At 45.3% G+C, this 12,919-nt stretch overlaps 1 protein-coding gene across 18 annotated transcripts in view; it reads right to left on the bottom strand.

Annotated features, from left to right (window-relative positions):
- HECW1 (HECT, C2 and WW domain containing E3 ubiquitin protein ligase 1) overlaps positions 1 to 12,919 on the bottom strand; it is a 464,113-nt gene that overhangs the window by 319,520 nt on the left and 131,674 nt on the right. For 3 of the 18 annotated variants that reach the window (XM_074035185.1, XM_074035190.1, XM_065542076.2), the window contains exon 1: positions 8,219 to 8,557. The exons of the other annotated variants lie outside the window; for them this stretch is intronic. The gene's annotated coding sequence lies outside the window, so the exon portion shown is untranslated. Of the gene's footprint in view, positions 1 to 8,218; positions 8,558 to 12,919 lie in introns of those variants that run through there. 18 annotated transcript variants of the gene reach the window in all.

Here is a 12,919-nt window from a genome sequence, read left to right on the forward strand (position 1 = left end):
TACCTTGAAGGCAGAACCCTGTTTTACTGCCTAGGTTAGTGATTCCCAGAGTGTACCCAAGTAATCATGAGTTACAAGATGATAAGTTAGAAAAATGTGATATTAATGTTGTGTTTCAAAATCCCCTTCTTGCCATATATTAGACTCAGAGAGGTCCTTCAGCAAATACATCAGATCATTTTGTTTAACTTGGGTGTTTCCCAAATTTACTTTACCACAGAACTCTTTCATGGCCAACTACTAATAGCTCACTTTGGAATATTAACATATACACTATATTTGTGTGAACATCTCTTTGTGTCTTGTTCATTCGGGTGGCCCCACAGCCCTTAGTACAATAATCAGTTAAGGCTCACAGAATGAATGAACGATGAAAAGGATGAGTGAGTATCTAACAACAATCATTGTGACACTGTTAATTTTGGAATGGAGAGAGAGTGGGCATTGTTCTTTGTGTTTCCTGATTTCTGTATCAATATTCTAAAATGCTTAGCTCTCAAGTTAAAATTAAGTCTTACTTGGCATAAATAGAATCGAATAAATGATTGTCAATACGTGGTCTATACACCTTACTTTCTTTCTTTTTTGGGGGGGATGTTGGGGGAGGGGAAGCCAGATGCAGAGAAGGGGGATGAAGAATAGCAGGTTCTGTTCTAGGAAATACTGCTTTTAGTGAAGTAGCTTTTACTTATCTTATCACTCCCTTGGCACACATTAAGCTAATGTACTACTTATTAATTATTGCAGTATTTCACCATGATATTATTAATCAGAAATTACTTTGATGTTCATCTTTTTTTTTTTTTTTTAGATGAAGTTTCGCTCTTTTTATCCAGGCTAGAGTGCAGTGGCACAATCTTGGCTCACTGCAACCTCTGCCTCCCAGGTTCAAATGATTCTCCTATTTCAGCCTCCCAAGTAGCTGGGATTACAGTCGCCTGCCACTATACCTGGCTAATTTTGTATTTTTAGTAGAGACAGGGTTTCACCATGTTGGCCAGGCTGGTCTCGAACTCCCGACCTCAGGTGATCCACCTGCCTTGGCCTCCCAAAGTGCTGGGATTACAGGTGTGAACCACAGTACCCAGCCGATGTTCATCTTCACTATGTTTTTACTTGGTTTGTACTATAACACTCCCTTTTCACAGTGGTCTGTGATATCTTCAATGCCAAACACAGTTTCAAGACCCACATACTAACTTTTCACATTTACTATTTTGGATTGTATGATAAAACAAATAGCCAATCATTATTCTTTGCCTTAAAGGCTCTCAAAACATTTACGAGGGCCTACTGTGGACCTAGAGCGTGAGTTACCTATCCAATAATAGGAGATGGCATGCAAGATGGTGAGCAGCACACTTTAAAGATTAAAAGGACAGTTTTAGTCATGACAAACTTGAGCTTGTTTTATTTTTCACACCTCTGCATATTAAATAATTAGGTCAGATTTTCTTGGAAGCAGATGACATCACTTTTTATAATAAGGAAAAGAAATCCTTCCTTCTCACCTAATTAACTACAACTCATATTTTAGTTCCTCAACTTCAGTCCAAATAAAGTCCTCCCTCCTCCCTCATGCACGCTCATAGAGCTGGGCTCCTTCCCCCTTCAGAATATCCACATTTCCTGTGAGTGGAATGGCTTTTCTCCTTCACTAAACTGGAAGCCTGTTAATAAGCTGGGGCTGGCTTGGCTCATCATGTCATCCCCTGCACCCAGCACAGTGCATGGCCCAGAAGAGCCACGCCCCAAATATTTATGAATAAATATGTTGCAAAATACATATTTATTGAATAAATCTTGTTTTTTGTTTTTGTTTTTTTTTAGACAGAGTTTCACTCGTCACCTAGGCTGGAGCGCAGTGGTGCGATCTTGGCTCACTGCAACCTCCACCTCCTGGGTTCAAACGATTCTCCTGCCTCAGCCTCCTGAGTAGCTGGGATTACAGGCATGCAACCATGCCCAACTAATTTTTGTATTTTTGGTAGAGACAGAGTTTCACCATGTTGGCCAGGCTGGTCTTGAACTCCTGACCTCAGGTGATCCACCCACCTCGGCCTCCCAAAGTGCTGGGATTACAGGCATGAGCCACCATGCCCGGCCTGAATAAATCTCATTTTATGCAATGGTGACTGAAGTTATCAAAATAAGGTAACATAGTACCTGGAACAGTACTTGACTCTCCAGCTATTTTTATTTCAAACTCTTTTGCTTGGAAGTAGAATTCTAGATGAGGAATTAGCATAGTTGGGTTAGCTCCTTGGATCACATTGGGCACACTTGTCAAGCTTTTAGATGCCCTAATTCTTAAATAACATAGAGTTTGTGTTCTAACCTCTAATTGTATTAATCGACTAGGGCATTGTGTTTCCTCTTCTAAACTTGTAATTATGGATCATTGGACTGAGTGTAAAGTAGCTATTGCCCAGCCCAGCGAGGAATGACAAAGTTATCCTTAGTCAACAATAGAAAACGTGATGAGGGGAGCAAACCAAGATGGCAGCCCCTAGTAGGGATGATTCAATATCCCTTCTTCTAGTGACATAGAAGAAGGGTAGGGTATATAAATGACTCTAGCAAAGACAAGTTTAGATAGATACAGTTACGGCTGGTTCTGTGGTTTTCAAAAGTAGAGAGTGGCCATCTCTCTGGGCATTAGGAACAGTGCTGGAAGTGAAGAGAGATGGTAATTAAACTGAGGTAGAGCTGAGAAATTCCTGGCTCCTCACACACTTTTGTATATCATATCCAAGAAAGCTGGAAGACTGAACTCTCTGCTGAGGGGAAACAATGGTTGGGGAGGTAAGGAGGCTTTTGTCGAGGTTCCTGCTAGTATGGTGTCAGCAGATTGTATATCGACTTAATGTTTGATTTGCGTGTTTTCCAGTACATTCTCCTGAACTCCTTGACATAACTTTCCAGTAAAAGTGCTTGTCTAGTAAGTCAGATATTTCCAGGAGGGCTGGGAAAGTGGAACCGTGCCACCTGGCACTATTTCATAAAATTAATTACCTGAACAAATTCATGAAAAATTGCAAATACAAGTGCTACAATATAGAGTTAGTGGGCCATGCCATATTTCTTCTCTCTAACAATTACCTGTGTTATTTTCACTTAAGTGGGGCTTCATTATTTTGCTCTCAGTGGCCATTGATTCTCTACTGGAAAAAAAAAAAAAGGATCTGTGTTTGGTCTCCTCGGGTTTGAAAAGACCTGAAGATAAGACTAAATTGGAGTCTGACTCAGGAAACAAAGACACTTCCCAGGCAATTGTTCATCTAATCTGGGGATATTCATTACCAGTCAATCAAGGAGATTTGCCTGGAAAATTTCTCTTAACATGAGCTTTAGATAGAAAGACCAGCAGTCAGCATAGACTCAGAGTCCAGAGATCTAAACCTCACTCCAGGTGGTACAGTGGGCAGCTTTAAGCAAGCCCCTCACTTCTCTAAGCCGGTTTCCTCAGCTATAAAATGAATGCATTCATGTGATATCTCTGCATCTCCCCCCCGACTTTTTTTTTTTTTTTTTTTTTTTTTTTTTTGAGACGGAGTCTCACTGTGTCTCCCAGGCTGGAGTGCAGTGGCGTGATCTCGGCTCACTGCAAGCTCCGCCTCCCGGGTTCACGCCATTCTCCCGCCTCAGCCTCCCAAGTAGCTGAGACTACAGGCGCCCGCCACCACGCCCGGCTAGTTTTTTGTATTTTTAGTAGAGACGGGGTTTCACCATGTTAGCCAGGATAGTCTCGATCTCCTGACCTCGTGATCCACCCGCCTCGGCCTCCCAAAGTGCTGGAATTACAGGGTTGAGCCACCGCGCCCGGCCTTTTTTTTTTTTTTTTTAGACGGAATTTCACTCTTGTTGTCCAGGCTGGAGTGCAATGGCGCGATCTCAGCTCCCTGCAACCTCCGCCTCCCAGGTTCAAGCAATTCTTCTGCCTCAGTTTCCCCAGTAGCTGGGATTACAGCCACCTGCCACAATGCCCAGCTAATATTTTTGCATTTTTAGTAGAGACAGGGTTTCACTATGTTGGCCAGGCTGGTCTTGAACTCCTGACCTCAGGTGATCCACCCCCACCCCCCTTGGCCTCCCAATGCACATCTCTTAACATCGGAGGGAATGTAAAAGTTGATGATGTATTTAAAGCCCTTGGAAAACTGAAGGCACTGAACAAACCTAAGTCAGAGTTATTAAAAGGTGGAATCAAGCTTAGAACAGAGCTACCAGCAGCCATAATAAAATGATAGGGTTTATTCTCACAATCTATGTTTGTGGGCTTCTAAACAGATGTGTATATAAAGTAAGGCTTGTATTTGAGAAATAAAGGAGGCTAGATTTGAGTTTATTCAGTGGGTGTGTAAATGGAGCCTGTCTCCTCACCATCACCACCACCATGGTCATCACTGTCATCATCACTACCAATGAGTGAGCAACAACTATGTGTAGGCACGTGGCAGGACCCTTCCTTCCCTTCATGCTACCATTCAATTCTCTCAAAAACTCAAGAAGCTTCTCTATTACTGTCCTCATTCCAGAAATGGGCAATGAGAGGCTCCAAGAGGTTGCCAGTGGTTCCCAAACCGGGCTGTGCATCAAAATGACCAAGAATTTTTTTTTTTTTTTAAGTGCAGCTGTTTGAGCCTTGACCAGCTACTGAACTAGGTAAATCCCAAGCAGCTGAAAATCCCTGTCCAAGCTCTACAGATGATTTTACTCAGCAGACAGACTTGCAAATGACTGGGCTAAATAATGCCCCCAAGGTTACGCAGCTGGAAGCAAAGCTGAACTCTAATCAAGGTTGGCCACTGGACTTCTGTGTCAGCTCTTAACCACTTTTCTGTCTTGTTCAATTGGCGGTTAACAGGCTATTTAACAACAACTGTCTTTTATTGACTTTAATTAGTTTTTCCACATTCTACATCTACTGTTAAACTATACTGCAAGATTGCTTTTCCCCAGTAACCATTTAGGTGTTTTATAATGAATGACTCAGCTCCCAAGGATCTTTTATAGTCTGGCCAACTGCTAGTGATATTTACTAATAGATGGAGAGTCTATCCATGATGAAGGTTACAAAATGCATGGGTATGACTGTGGGAACTCATAACCAATGATCAAATGACATCTCTACATTGGTGAAAGGAGTTTTTAATGAGAGACTGGGATCAATGGGCCCAGAGGTAGCTGTGAAAGCCTCTGCATGGCTTGGGCCATGGTATAAGCCAGTGTGTTCCCAACTTAAATGTCTACATGAATTACCTGGAAATCTTATTAAAGTGCGGAGATTGATTCAGCATTTCTGGAGTGGGCTCCGGAGTTTACTTTTCTGAGCTCCCAGGTGATGCTAAAGCTGCCGGTTCTTGGGTGTAAGTACACATGGCCCTAAGATAGCTATGAAGAGATCCACTCTCAGCAGAAGAACCAGAAGCCCTGGGAGTGAGCCTCAGACAGCTCCTCACTTACACGGATACTGACTGGGGGCAGAAAGTTGGAGAGGACACTCAGAGGTGAGCTACTGAAGTGAAGAAAGACCCACATAGCAGGGGAAGGCGTTGACCAGAGAAGAACCTATTATCTATCATGGAGCAAGGAAGGGTGATGAATGTAAGTGAAAAGCACACTTATATGTTGAGTAGAGGGCTTGCAGGTGTGTGGTTCTGATAATGGTGCACATTTGGAAATATTCTGTATGGTAAGGGAGTGAATTCTAGACCAACATTGGTTGAATCAATGGAGACAGGAGGAGGATACTGCTGGATGCTGAGATTCTTACAAGGTGAGCCAAGGACCCTGTGAAATGTACCCCCTAGAGCATTGGGTCCAGCTTGGATGAATGACACTGCCCCTTGCGATTACCTGACGCCTACCTGTCAGGTAATAGCATTCTACTCTGAACAGCTACATGGAAATAAACAGTAACTGGAGCAAAATAACATATGCTTAGGCTAATTCCATTTGGGGAAGAAAGAGTCTGAGAAGGACTTTGCGGGTAGAATTGTATAAGGGAGAAAAGATGAAGTAACCAGAGCATGGGCTGGGGTTTAATCAAGCAGGAGTGCAATGAACCCATAACTCCAAGAGCATCTTAGCCATTTAGACCTGTGAGTATAATGAGTACAAAGAAACTAGATTTTGTGGCCAGCCATGGTGGCTCATGCCTGTAATCCCAGCACTTTGGAAGGCCAAGGCGGGTGGATCACCTGAGATCAGGAGTTCGAGACCAGCCTGGCCAACATGGTGAAACCCCATCTCCATTAAAAACACAAAAATCAGCTGGGCGTGTTGGCAGGCACTGGTAATCCCAGCTACTCAGGAGGTTGAGGCTGGAGAATTGCTTGGGAGGCGGAGGTTGCAGTGAGCCGAGGCCACGCTATTGCACTCCAGTCTGGGTGATAGAGCAAGACTCGGTCTCAAAAAAATAAAAGAAAACAGAAAGGAACTAGATTTTTGTGCATCCACATTCGGTTCCCTGTCCCACTAGGCTAAGCAAAAGGCATCTGGAATTGCAGAAGGACAGGGCCCATTCTTCAACAGAGGCTTCTGCGACTTGGCCCGGGACTCCGACAGCATGGTACCTCCACAGCCCCTTGCAGCCCTCAAGGAGAGGTAAACCTCAATAAAATGACTGGGAGGGAAAGCCAGAGGAGGAAGCACCCACAGGGCCCATCCGGTAAGGGGGGTGGGGTGCTGACACCGGAAGCATTGCTGCCCTGGGAGAAGTAATGAATGACTGTAGGGCCAGCAACAAAATAGGCTAAAACACAGCTGCCTTCAGAGGAGGTGAGTTAAGTAGGAGCGGTGATGAGCTGAAGGTCATATGCCCTCCGGCCTAACAGGGCCCTCCTCACTCAGCTCTGTGGCCAAGCAGAGGGTGGGCCCAGGACTGTAGGAGCTTTTGATTTTTTTCAAGAGAAGCTAAGATTCTGAATTTTTATATAAATTGCCTATTTTTATTTAAAAAGCCATTAATAAAATCAAATAAAAAAACACCGGCAGCCAAATAAAATACACTTGCAAAGAAGCATGAGTTGGTGACCTCTGGGCTATTTTTTTACGCAAGTATAGAGAGACAGCATGGGTGTTTAGACTGAACCCAGAGGCGGAGGTACAAGGCAGGGCAGGTACACACAAGGCGTTCCTGGCGCTCCCTTCTCCACCTTCTTTCCCCTGGCCTCTCTTCTTAGCACTTCCCAGGGCTTTACATCGTGTTCTGCACTTGTGTGGGTTCTTCATTTTCTGACACCCCTCCTCTCAGCTAGAATAAAACCTCCAGGCGGCCAGAGACCTGTTTGCTAACAACTGTATCTCTCCTTCTTTGACCATATCTGGTACACAGTAGGCGCTCAATAAATAGTGGCCCAGTTGAAAAGGAATGACTGGTCCATGCTCCCATCTATAACATCCAAGCCAGGCTGAGCTGGTGTCACAGACCCCTCATTTCAGGGTCTGACATCGAATTCAGAATAGTTCATGAGGCTGCTGTGGACCAGAGTGACCCAGGATAATCCCTATCCAAAAATTTTAAGACGAATACAATGCTCCCAAATCCATTTTTAGTTTGTATTTCTGTGTGTGTGTGTTTTGGTTAAAATCTGCAAGAGAGGAAGAAAAACACACATCCATCCGTGGCGTATATTCAGCTGTGATCATGAAAATACTGAGTTATTGTTTGAAATCGTGTAAAGCAAGAACCTGCATTAAGAAAGCATAGCTAAGCAAAGAGGCCCGGGACCCATATCTGCTGACATACCGTGCTATCCTGAGACTGCCGCAGAACATTTGCAAAGCCGTGTTCTCTAAGAATTCTGCACAGTGCAAACAGGCATGAGGGGAAAAATACTACTAGGGAACTTCTAGTTCTTGCTGAAAAGGAAAATTTTGAGCTCTAAATCTAGCACTACCAAGCAAGAGAGGCATCTGTGGCTGCATATAAAGCTGGTACTCCTTTGCTTGAACAAAATCCCTCAGTATACAGTACTTAAAATAAACAAAGCTCAAAACAGTCAGCTACACACGCATGTTTTTTGGCCACATGCTGCCTGAAGAAAATAGCTATGCCGTGTGCATGCCCTAGTTTAAACCAAGCCTGAATACTGCACAGTCTCATTCCTCTCCCGGTCTCCTTTTCTAGACAGAAATACATTTCCCTTTAATGTACAAGTGAGAAAAAAATATGTTTAAAAGACAGTCCAGGCCCTTGATAAAAAGCACTTACTTTGAAAGAACAGGACAGACTACGTATTCAAAACAAGAGCGCCTTCTTAAAGTGCAGGCTCAGAAGTTGTTCAATGGCCAGGACCTTGATTTGTGCTGGCGGCTCTGGTCCTGCTGGGCATGGTTAAGGGCGAGGCTTGCAGCCCGCACGGCGTGGTCCTCCAGGGGTGCTGTGTCAGGCTGACGCTCCGGAACAGTTACTGGGACAGGCTGTGAGCGACTCAGCAGGACAGTTTTATTTCTGTGCTGAGCTTGCTGCTTCCTGCTGGGAAAATGGTGGTGGTGGAGTCACACCCGGGTACCTGGCAGCAGCCGAGGCTCTGCAGATGACCCGAGTTCTGATAGAGGTGGGGACGGGCGGCGCCCAGCACTTAGGGGGCAGAGGGCGAGCAGTCCCCGAAGAAGATTCACGCTAGGCGATTGGTCTCCTCACGGGAGCTCCTCGACCCTGCCAAGGGCATGACTCAGCTCACCCAGGGCAGTGCTGGACCACACTATTTATCTCCTAAGGTCCAGGAGAGCCGAGTTCAGGCAGTGACTGGAGAAGAGCTGGAAGGGAGGCAGGGCGGCCCCTCAGTCAGTGGGGTCTAGAGATCGTGGCCTCACATGCACACAGATTCAGCCCCTTTCTCTTTGGTAGCTATTGCAATAGAGTGGCTTAGGACTCCGACCCTGAAAACTATGAGGAGGGGGAGGGGAAACAGGAGGAGAACGGGGAGATGGGGGAAGACGGACAGGAGAAGGAGGAGGAAAAGGAGGAGGAGGAGGAGGAGGGCGAGGAAAGACGCCAGCCTTACAATGGAGGTCCCAAATCAATAAGTGCAGAGAATTAATGATGTCCTGATTTTCTGTTGGTGTCAGGATGACAAATTGCAGAGTTAGAAGAGAGGCTTCTCATGACTGTCAATTTATGTTTGCACAACATTATAACCAAAAGCAAGCCAGAGATATAGTGGAAGTTTAGGGAAGCTGGCTGTGGTTTCAGACGCCTGAGGATCTACACCTCTGTCTCCTGATACATTCTAGACCCAGGATGTGTCTAGATGAAGGACTTGGTGGGGCGGGGTATGGTATAGGGAACCTCAGGATCATTTTCAGTTTGGAAGATTTAAGCAAGAACATGAAAGTTCTGGAGCCACAGATTTTCTTTATTGTGTAGAGTTTGGAGTGAAGGAGAGTGATGTAACAAGGCCCATTCTGTGTCAGGAGAGGGGTGTGCTGTCAGGAGCTCTGGGGCTCCACCTCAGCCCTGCGGTCTCTGGGTGACCTCCGATGACACACAACCTCTCTGGGCTCTTCTCTTTCTTCTTCTTTCTCTCCTCTCCTCACTTCTCCTCCTCTCCTTTATCTTTCTCTTTCTTCCCTCCCTCCATTGTTTTCCCTCCCTCCCTCCCTCCCTCCCTCCCTCCCTTCCTTCCTTCCTTCCTTTCCTTCCTTCCTTCCTTCCTTCCTTCCTTCCTTCCTTCCTTCCTTCCTTCCTTCCTTCCTTCCTTCCTTCTTCTCTCCCTCCCTCCTTTCTTGTTTGCTTTCTTCTTTCTCTCTTTCTCTTTCTCATTCCTTCCTTTTTCTTTCTTTTTTTCTTTTCCTTCCTTCCCTTCTTCCTTTTTTTTCTCTCTTTTTTCCTCTCCTTCCTTCCTTCCCTCCTTCCTTTTACTTTTTTCTCTCTTTTTTCCTCTCTTTCCTTCTTCCTTCCCTCCTTCCTTTTTCTTTTTTTCTCCCTTTTTTCCTCTTTTCCTTCCTTCCTTTTTCTTTTTTTCTCTTTTTTCTTCTTTCCCTTCTTTCCTTCCTTACCCTCCCTCCCTCCCTCCCTCCCTCCCTCCCTCCCTCCCTCCCTCCCTTCCTTCCTTCCTTCCTTCCTTCCTTCCTTCCTTCCTTCCTTCCTTCCTTCCTTCTTCCCTCCCTCCCTCTCCCCTTCCTTCCTCTCTCTCTCTCTTTCTTTCTTTCCTTCCATAGCATCTCACTCTGTTGCCCAGGCTGGAGTGCAATGGCACGAATACAGCCCACTGCAGCCTCTAAATCCTGGGCTCAAGCAATTCTCCTGCCTCAACCACCAGAGTAGCTGCGACTACAGGCGCACTGCCATGCCTGGCTAAATTTTTAAATTTTTATTAGAGATGGGGTCTTACTATGTTGCCCAGGCTTATATAGACTGGTGTCAAGCTATCCTCCTGATATCCCCCTCCCAAAGTTCTGGGATTACAGGTGTGAGCCACTGTGCCTGGTCTGGGCTTCACTTTCAACATGAGAAGTTATTATGATCCCTCGAATTTTAGTGCCCTATTCTTCCATGTCCTGCCATCTAGCACATGCCCTAAACAGAAGGAAATCAAATGAACCAAGTTTTCCTGCTTGTTTCGTCCATTGTCCTCCCTTCATTCCTCTACCTTAAGGCAGTACATTCCACCAAAGGACCACACCTTGGCGTTGCAGTCAAAACAGAGCTAAACTCTGCACAGCCCAGAGAAGCTGATTTTCTGGTCTTTGGAGAGTACAGCAGACATGGAGCTGTGCTTTCTCTTTTAAAAACAGATTCATTGCCCAGTTGTCAGGATGCTATTAGCTGACAGCTTCCAGCCACCAACTCCTTCCACTCTACTTATGTTTGGAGGGGTTCTCTGGTTCTTTTTAGGGTGCCTTGGCCTAACACTAAGCTAGGTGGGAGTGCAAGGGCCTCGCCATTCCCACCCAACACTGGGTCTCTGAACAGGCTGTTTTTGCTCCTGAGAGTCCACTGGGCTGGCAGAGGCTCTGCCAAGCTGCAGCCCCCACACAATTCCACTTCTTCCCTTTCCCTGTCACAAGCGTTAGTTCTCTCTTGCCCTCTCAGGGGACCTAACAGACACAGAGATGCCAGTCATTTGCAATGCATGTTTTGTTTTTTCTCCGCAGAGGGCCTTTGATAGGCTTCAGAAAGCCATCTTTGGGTGACAAGATACTTGTTTTTGTAGCATAAAGATCTTCAGCACAGATTTCTTTCTCATTCTCTTATTCACAGAAGTGGACAGGCTTAGTTCCCATCAGGTCTAGCTAGTGTTTCTCAACCAGGAGTGCATACCAGAATCACCTAGAGACCTTTTCAGTGTGCAAGTAGGCGGGCTTCACATGCGAAGCTAGACTTGGTGGTTTGCGATGTACCCCTGGTTGAGAACCGGTGGTTATAGCATAAAATTCTCCCTTGTATGAGCCTCTTTCAGAGATGAGCATTCATCCTACTGAGGATCATTCCAGAAGCTGAAAATATACTGACATTAAGTGGTCAATTAAATGATGCCTAGTTTATTTCTTTTATTTTCTTTTTTTTTCTAGAGACAAGGTCTTGCTATGTCACCCAGGCTGGAATGCAGTGGTGCCATCATAGCTCACTGTAGCCTTGAACTTGTGGGCTCAAGCGATTCTCCCCGTTCAGCCTCCTCAGCAGCTGGGACTACAGGCACACACTACCATGCCCAATTAATTTTTTTTTAAATTTTTCGTAGACATGGGATCTCGCTATGTTGCTCAGGCTGGTCTCATACTCCTGGCCTCAAGCGATCCTCCCACCTTAGCCTCCAGAGCTTATTTCCAGATATTTTTATAAGTCCAGCTAGTAGTGCTGCAGACTCATTTCAGAGCATGATGAATCTTCTTATAAATTTAGGGGAAGGTGTCGGGAACTTTGGCATTATTTTTAATTTTGAAGATTTACATGAAAGCACAGAAGTTACGGAGCCATAGATTCCTTTTACCGAGTAAGGTTTGGTAAAGTGAAGAGCTTTGCATTTACCTTCCAGGGAACCTGGAAATAAGGCTGCTGCATCCTGTCCTTTCAGGTTCCCTGTGTCATTGCAGGAGGCTGTACTCATGCTCATGTTTTGTTTCACAAGCTAAGTCCTTGACAGCATCAGCTGGGATCCCAGTCTTCTCTCATGTTACCTGGTGAGAACTCACTCATATAAATGTCAGGGGAGAATACTTGGCCTTCGTGTTTCCTGGATCACTGAATAAAATCCCCTGTGATGATCTGTGTGCATATTTGGCTTTGCTGTTCGGTTCCAGGAGTTTTATTTCAAGGCAAAGCTTGTATCTGAAGATGCCATGAGCTGAGATTGTCTACGACTGAGAAGCCCTAACTTCCCAAGGACACTAATCCTGGAAAGAAGAAAGAGGGGGCATTTTTCCTGAATGTGAAATGCACCCAGAAGGAACTGCTTGGTATTTAAAAAATATTTCTCACTCTATCTTTAAAGCCAAAGAGAAAACACCGAAGTCCAAAGGGAATGCAGACAGACTGACTGCTATGAAAACTTTCTCTTAGCAAAAGTTACACCTTCCCTAAGGGACAGCTGGAGGGTGGAGTAAACTGAGTGAACTGGGGAAATCAAGGCTCTGCTGAGCTCTGAGGTGTGAAAATAGTACAGAGGAAGTGGCTCCTGAGCGCACACCAAGCTGGGATACTCAAGGAAACAAAGGGGAATTTAAGTGACTGTGCTGAGACTATTCCTGGATGTTTGGCAGCACAGGATTAAGTATTAATTTAATGCTTCCTGAATCCAACACATGCTGTGCTCATTCTTTAAGTGCATTAGGCAGAACTTGTGAATTAAGAGAGCTGCCCTCTGCATGAGTAGGCAGCAGGGCCCTGTGGCAGAGGAGAAGCTGCCTCTGCATGCGAGCGTGGCCTCACCCTTCCGCCCACTGACGCGTAGCAAGGCACGCACTGAAC

The sequence above is a fragment of the Macaca fascicularis genome, chromosome 3 (genome assembly GCF_037993035.2).
Source record: "Macaca fascicularis isolate 582-1 chromosome 3, T2T-MFA8v1.1".
Lineage (NCBI taxonomy): Eukaryota > Metazoa > Chordata > Mammalia > Primates > Cercopithecidae > Macaca > Macaca fascicularis.